Raw genomic sequence first — 8,304 nt, forward strand, 5'->3', positions numbered from 1 at the left:
CCCTCCCCAGGCTCCAGAGGCTTTATAAGAGCCTGGGGAGGGCGAAAAGAGCCTCCCCCGCCTCCCCGGAGGCCCTCCGGTTTTGCTTGGAGGGTCATTTTGAGCGTTCCGAAGGCGTCAGGGAAGCCTCCTGATGGTCCCTGAAGCCTCGGGGGGGGGCGGGGGAGGCTCTTTTTGCCCTTCCCAGGCTCCTATGAAGCCTCTGGAGCCTGGGGAGGGCGAAAAAAGCATGTAAAAATGGGGGGGGGAGCGCCTGTGGTGCGTGCATGCGCACTGGGGGGGTCACGAATTGCATTATGGGTGTGGCACGCCCGCACATGACCCCCCTGCACTCCCCCCACTTGTGGCACGCGAGCCAAAAAAGGTTTGCCATCGCTGCTATAGTTGATGATTGATTGCCTGACTTTGCCTAGTACGTGTATGTATATATTCCTTGTAGATGAACCACTATTTGAAAGACAAACCTCTGTTTACTATATTTTGCTCCTGGGTTGTCTCAAAATAGTCACACTGCGCGCACTCTGACAAAACTTTTTTTTTACGATAAGAAAAAAGTTATAGCTGACTTAACTATTTTAACATTTTTCTGCCTAATTCTTTAGTTTCTTCTATTGTCTATTTCCAACTTTCATCAAGATTCAGTTCCTAAGACTCAAGTTTATTTTCATTTTAGACAATTCCCATAACTATATTATTTAATTCTATACTTGTTTTTCAAGACCTAAAGCAAAAACAACCAATAATCCAAATACCTGTCCAATATATGCAATTCTTAAATCAAAATTCTTTTTTATTATTGACTATACCTTATTTTAAATTCTTTCTATTTAAAAATTATAAATCCAAAGAACGTAAAATTCAAAAGGTATCAAATTAAACTTCTATTTTGAAAATCTCTAATGTTTAAATTGAGCATTTTTAAATGTGATTAGAAAGTATCTAGTTTAATGTCCTTATGAAAAGCTTTGCCGCTACTGCTGAAAGCAAAGATCAGGTCTCCCTTGGAAACTTGTGCTCAAATCCACCATTGTTTTAGGGTCTCCTCACTAGGAGCTGCCGTGCAGAGTACTCATGGCGAATCCCTTGAGGTTTTTAAAGTCAAATCTATTTGCCAGTCTTTTTTTCTTCACAGTGGTCTGTCATTTCACTCATATGCAGAGATGCCTACAGTCAACCATGACTCACACTGAAGGCACAAACTGGCAACATTGTTATAGAAAAAGAATTTGGCAAAACGAGACTTTCTTTCTATCTACTTATTTCTGCTCGGAGGAATATTTCCTTACCAGAATTCACATTAAGGAGATAACTATTAGCATTGATCATGTACTTTGAGTAAGTGCGTCAAACTTTGATTTATGAATCTGAATGTATAGGATGACACCAGGTATTAGGAGTATCACTTAAATCTTATATATGGCTTTTCAACCAGAGTACCAGAATTTCATATTATCTTTAGACTGGTTTTCCTTATGCATACAGTCAAAGCAGAACCACCACAGAGCATCACACCTTAGCTAAGAAAATTATGAATAATAGTATTTTACTTACTTAAAAAAACACTTATTGACCTCCATTAGATGGACAGCCTGGGATTTGCTTCCCTTTTTTGACCTACAAATGAAAATATTTATAGTTTAATCCCAATGCTATTATATGTGAATGCCATTGGATCAATCAACTCATCTAATCAAATATGTCAACCTGATGCCCCTGATGTTTAGAATATACCGTATTTTTCGCCCTATAAGACGCACTTTTTTACTCCAAAAAAGAGGGTGAAAATCTGGGTGCGTCTTATAGGCCAAATGTAGCCACCTGGGCAGTGGTGGGTTTCTGCCGGTTGGTCAATGAACCCGGAAGCTCCGCCCCTATCACTCACTCGCAAGTCCTTGGTGTTTTTTTGCATCGGGGCTTGCTGCAAGAGAGAGGGAGCAAAGACCTTTTCTCTCTCTCCAACATTCTTTCTTTCTCTTTCTATCTTTGTCTCTCTCTCTCCCTTCCTTCCTTTCTCTCTTACTCTTTCTTTCTCACTCCCCCCCCCTCACACACACATACGTACCTTCCAGTTGGCAAAAATTTCTGTTTTGCCAGCTGGGAGGCTGGCAAAGAAGCCTCGTTTTCCCTGCCGCCCGTGGCACTTCACTTGCTGCAACTCGGACAATGGGGAGGTGGGAGTAGCGCTGTCCAGGTTGCAGCAAGAAGAAGGATCGGCTGCGGGAATCCGGCAGAGCAGCGTGCGGAGCCGTGCGGAGCCCCGGGGAGACGGGCTCTGCGCGCTGTTCTGCCGGGCTGCCGATCATCCGCTGACCCCTAAAGAAGAAGGATCGGCTGCGGGAGTCTGGCAGAGCCCGTCTCCCATCATTATTTTAAAACTAAACAATTGTGATATTGTGGAAGAACAACTTTTTCATCTACTTTTCAACAGGTCAAGCACTTGACCTAGCTAGGTAAAGGACTTTTTAGATTTTACCATCCTTCTTTCAAACAGCAACTTAGCGTAAAAGGATCTAAATATGCATGGAACAGGAAGGGGGATTCTGGGGTTTTATGGTTTTCTAGAAAAAAGAAGTCTGATAATCCTATATTAATAGAGAGGCAATTCTCCTTGGAGTCTAGAGGTTCACTCTTCCCTTCTAGACAAACAGTAGTGATTTTGACCATGTCTGTAAATAGTTCTCACTTTTTTTCATTACCCAGTGACACAATTACAGGTAATCTTCAACTTACGACCATAACTGAGCCCAAAATTTCTGTTCTTAAATGAGAATTTAAGTGAGTTTTGCCCCATTTTATGACAATTCTTGCCTCAGTTGTTAAGTGAATCACTGCAGTTGATAAGTTAGTAACCTGGTTGTTAAGTGACTCTGGCTTTGCTTGTCAGGAGGTTGCAAAAGGTAATCCACATGACCCCGGGACACTGCAATGGTCATAAATATAAACCAGTTATCAGGAATCTGAATTTTGATCACATGATCATGGGGATGCTGCAAAAGTTGTAACTGTGAAAAATTGTCACCACTTTTTTCAGTGCCATTGTAACTTTGAATGATCACTAAATGAACTGTGGTGAATTGAGAACTACCTGTATCTTTTCAAGAATTAGGTTTTATTAAAAAGGAGAAAGTGTGTGCTACCGAAATTTAAAAATGTCTCTTAGAAGTGTTTGTTGATTGGTATCAGCCCTGTTGAGGTAGTTCAGAAAACAAACCAAAGCTTTGAGTATCAATACTACATTTACTTTAAGGTTACAGTAACAAAACATTGCAAATCCAAGAGTCCCCCCCCCTCCACTTTCCCCATCATCATCCCTCCTTTGGACTCAGATTTCTCTTATCAGACTGTTGCCTAGATTGTAGCTATTCCTTCTATCGCCCAAGGTTATTCTCACAGTTCTTTACACCTGATTTCAGGGGTGTAGTGAACCTCTGCTCTATACACAAGATTTAGAAATTGTGTTGTGTTCTCTTTGTCAAAAGACTGAATGTCTCATCTTCCCATATCTCTGATTATACCCTATCCCCATCATCTCACTGAGGGGGAAAAAAACACCCAAGAGGTGAACTTATTGAGGGTGACTGAGATACCTTTTACTGGGAGCCATGAAATCTGACAATTGCAATGTTGCTAGCAACTTATCAGGATGGACTGAGAACAAAAGGTACTGTAATATGTTTCAACTCACTCAAGGCTTTGTTTAACATTCTTTAAAGCTAGTTTTGTCTAGCATGCGAATAAGGATAAGTGTGAAAATAAGGTAGCAGTAAATTATGACAGCAATATAGACCAAAGCAATAATAAGCACAGTTAAAAACACTGCCTGAAGCGTCATGAATAAAGCACTAAACTAATCTCAAAAGAGTCTTAAAAGTGCATTCTTCTGTTCAAGAAGAGATTAAATCTTTTACTGCTTACAATAAGTTGTATATAAATTATATAAGTATGAAATATCCCAGAACTGGTTTCAAATCATTCATAGGAAACAAAAATATTTGCCATGCCAACTACTTTTTCCAAGGAAACCATTTACTCATTTGGATAATTTTGAGGCCTAGTGAAAACAATGTTGGCTCATGATTGAAACAATCTCAATTAACAAACAATGTTACTATCAGAGCATAGCAATGTGAATGGTAGGCTGTTGTGGCTTTGTGGTGATTGATACCTGCTCCTTTAAAATATGTGAATCAATTTTTTTTCGTAAGCAAATGTGTCTGTTCCCTCAATATGTCTTTCCAAGAAATGGCTCCTCCTAGTATTATGCCACTCCTGGCTCTGCCCTGTAAGCCCCATTGGGCAAAAGGATTCCAGTGAGCAAGTATAGATTGGTAGATATATAGTAGGTACATTTCTGGTCATTTTAGGGTACAGTCAGACAGCAGAACAGGAAAGAGTATTCCATTGCAGAGGTTTAAACTTGCCTTAGGATTATATTAAATACTGTAAATCTTGGAAATTATTTCATTAATTTATGAAATAATATAGTTAATAGAAACAGGACAAAGAAATTATTGCGCTAACTTATAATGGTAAAATGGTGACAAAATGCTAAAGTAAAATGGTGACTTAAGATGGTAGGGGGAATTTATGCACAGTGATACCTAAAAGGTAGTTTTAACAGAACCTGTAGGACCAAAATAGTTTAAAACTGCACTCCCAACCAGCCCAACAAGTACTCTTAATTGCTTCATGTTCATATTCACCTTTGTTTGTATTATTTGGCCAAATGCAACTTCTAAACAGCACCTCAGAATCGCTAGACAAGAATATAGTCACTAACAAAATTTACAAAAAGAAAGAATGCAAGCTGCTAATTAGTCTCATTTCTTAAAATGATCTAAATGTCACTAAAAATATCAGAATAGTTACTGAACAAATACTTCAGCTTGGTTCTTAATTGAGCCCACTTGCTGAAGAAACAGCACCCACCCACCTAAGCTTTATAATTTTAAATCTATTCTTCTGCTGTCTCCCTTAACTCATAAATAGTAAATATTTATATAATCAAGCCATAAGTCACAGCTTCTTAAAAGATACAATCTTTACAGAAACAGAAAGCAGTCCATTACAGAGTACTCCTTAAATCAAATTAGAAATTGCAAATCATGTTGTATCACTACAACCATGTTAGATGAAATTCTGTTTTTCTTCATCTGCAGATTCACATGTTTACAATGAGATTTTATTTTACAGACTTTGTTCTAACTCTATAATTTTAGAAGATAGAAGAGGATTAAAGGAAATATGATAAACAATCTTCCAAAAAAAAAATGGAGCACAATACAGTTGTGATCTTCACAATTGATGGCTCCATCAAAAATACTTAAGATGAGGAGAAAAGGGGAAAAAGTTAAGGCCCTATTTCATTTTAGATCATTATACAGTGTCTGCCCACTTTGAAATATTTTATCATACTACTATGAAAATATTTTATAAAATGATATGAATTCTTAAGCTCCTTATTTAAAAATATATCACTTAAGTAACATAATTAATCCAAAATCTTAAAATTCCTAAAATAGTTAAAAAGTCCCACAAAGTTATTTCCCAATTTTTAATTTATCAATCAATAGATAAAACAGAGTAAGTTCCTAATGGTTATAGTCTTTTTATTTAAAAATATTCATCTTATAAATCATTTATGCAAAATAGAATAAAATAAAGGGATAAAATCCTATTACAGTACAGATTGTGAAAGATCCATACAAATACAACGAAATAGGGTTTTTTATCAGTCACAATTTCCCACGGGAAGAACAAAATGAATCCCTGCAGTCATCCTTTAAAACTAAACAGCGATTATACTCAAGGTCATTTCATTATTCCCCCCCCCCCCCCAAAAAAGAAAGTTGACTAAGTACAGGGGTGGGAAGAAGGGGAGAGGCAGAATATTTTTTAAAAAAACATTTGGCTCAAATCTGTTCTATGATGTTTTGTGTAAGCCAGAAGGGGGTGCTGTTATCTGCCCAAGGTTTTGACTTGAGGGAAGGGGCAAAACAGTTTTGATAAAAAGTTTCCCTACTGTATCCAACACAGAACTAAGAAGCTTAGATATGTGGATCTGGCACAATTCTTTGTTACAGGCCCCAATTTCAGGCCAGAGCTACAAGGGTCGTAAATTATTTTAGAAGTAACTACTGTAGTGGCAGTTCGAAGTTTTGTTTTACACAAGGGCTTAGCTAAGACATTAACACCTACACTATTAAGAGGGGAATAAAAAAAAAATCATAGCTTGTTTTAACAAAATGCTTTATGCTAGTTGTCTTTTAGAAGATAATGAGGCCTATCCCTCCCACCTGCAAGAAATGGAATAGCCCTGAGCATTTTTGCTAACATAACACCCATTTAACCATCACTACCATTTTGGTGCATTGGCCTCCCTTCCCCCATACCTAGGAAAACAGATACACACATTCCAGTCCAGTTTCTCGGCAGAGGTCGCCCCACTCACCCCTCCCCCAGGCCTCTCTTAAGCTCCCAGAATCTGATGGGGCTTCCAGTTCATCATACTTTTACACCAAGGGGAGGGGGGGGAAAGCTTCAGTGGAAAAATCCTTATATGCCCGATAAGCAACCACACAAAAATAGGGGGGGAGGGAGAAAGAGAGAACAAGCAGCTATCCTTTCCCTTTGACAGTGGAGGGGGGGGAGAAGATAAAAGCAAAGAATACAAAGACTAAGATGCAGATGGGGGGATGGGGGGGAGGAGGAGGAGGAGGGGAGCCGTGTCAGCCATGTTTTTGCTTGTGTGTGCATAAGCATGTATGTGCCTGTCCATCCCCAGTATTTACAAACCTGCAGCTGCGGCAGCTCATGGAGTCTGTGAAGGAAAAAGAAGGGAGGGGAAGAAAGGGGGGGGGGAGAGGAAGAGCCACCAGGAAGGGAGAAAGAGAAGAGCGAAGGGAGGAGAGACGGGCAAGCCAGCAAGCAGCAGACAAAGGAACTCGGCAAAGCCTGACAAGACACACACTCACACACACACATACGACAGCCGCAGCGTCAGGGAACTGTGGAAATGCCTGCTTGCTTCCTGACACGGCGATTCTGCTCCCTTGCTCGGGGAGTGGGAAAGGGAAAGGGGTGGGTGGGTGGAAGGAAGCCCACTCTCTCGGGCACTACCACCAACAGTTCTCCTCCTCCCCCACGTCCCGCCCGCCCGAGGCACCGTCTGCCCACTCCCCTTCCTCCCACCCTCCCGCGGGCAAGAGGGAGACAATTCCCACGGCTCTTCTGTGAGGGGGGGCACAAGAAGCGGGGAATCCGGGCGCCCCTCGAGGGCCCCCGTATGGCACACAATAGCAGGGAGGAACCACCGAAGGCAGCGCTGGCGCCTCCCCCAGAGGAGGAGCAATTAGAGCCGCCGCGCGAAGGGAGGGGGCGGCGGAGGGTCTGCTCCGCTCCCCCGCCAGGTCGCCCACGGCTCCCCTCTGGCTCCGCTCCCGCTTTCTTGGGGGGGGGAGGACAGCTTCCGGAAGGGAGGGGGGCGAGGGAGAAGCGGAGGGGAGGAGGAGCGGCAGCGGAGAGCCGTCGCGAATGAATAATAAATTAACTCCAGCCCCAGGAGAGGGGAAAGGAGGGGAGCGGCGCCTCCCCCACAGCGACTCCCTCCGGTTGTGGCTGGTACTGACTGGCCGAGCCAAGGGCGGCGCGGCAACTCCCGCTTCCCCCCTCCCTTCTCCTCCGCGCTCGCCTTCTCCCCTCACCTGCTGCCGGAGTCTCGTCCTTGGCGGCTTCCTCCGCCGCCTCCGCCTTCGCCCGGGCAGGCGTGAGGTGCCCGGCGGGGGGGTGGCGTAGGCGGTGGGGCCAGAGCTGCAGAAGCTTCGCCACCCCCGTTCGCCCGTCCAGGCCGCTCAGCTCCTCGGCGGCGGCGGCTGCTGCTGCGGCGGCTCCCCTTGTCTCGCTTGGCCCCCTCCTTCTCCGCCGCTGTTTAGCCCTCCTCTCTCTTGCCACATTGGGAGCCTCCCCTCTGCCTGCGCTGGAGCCGCTGCCAGGAGAGAGGCCTCCGCACCTTCCTGCCAAATAATGAGCCGCTCCAAACACGCGGCCCCGCCCTCCTCCGTTTTTTGCGGCGCGCAGGCGCACTGCCTCCCTTGAACTGCGACAGGAGAGAAGCGCCTCGAGCTCGCTCACCTCCCGCCTACTCCCCGATCCGGGAAGCCCAACGCTCGGCCGGCTGTGGTGGGAGAAGCTTGCCGGCTTTGGACGGCATCCGCGGCGCTGGGGGTGCTCTTGTGGGAGCCGGGTCCTCTGGCACCCGCCGGAGCGACCCACGCGGCTAACTTCGTGTTGGCGTCCCTTCTTCTA

The 8,304-nt window shown here is 44.0% G+C and overlaps 1 protein-coding gene across 3 annotated transcripts in view; it reads right to left on the reverse strand.

Moving 5' to 3' along the window:
• SPIN1 (spindlin 1) overlaps positions 1 to 8,028 on the reverse strand; it is a 55,140-nt gene extending 47,112 nt beyond the window's left edge. Inside the window, exons 1-2 of one of the 3 annotated variants that reach the window (XM_081943207.1) lie at positions 7,704 to 8,028; positions 1,552 to 1,614 (exon numbers count right to left, since the gene is read on the reverse strand). The gene's annotated coding sequence lies outside the window, so the exon portion shown is untranslated. The remainder of the gene's footprint in view (positions 1 to 1,551; positions 1,615 to 7,703) is intronic. The other 2 variants (XM_081943205.1, XM_081943206.1) reach the window with 2 other exon arrangements.
• Positions 8,029 to 8,304: the final 276 nt, after the last annotated feature.

The sequence above is a fragment of the Natrix helvetica genome (genome assembly GCF_964273705.1).
Source record: "Natrix helvetica genome assembly, chromosome: 2".
In the NCBI taxonomy this organism is placed as follows: domain Eukaryota; kingdom Metazoa; phylum Chordata; class Lepidosauria; order Squamata; family Natricidae; genus Natrix; species Natrix helvetica.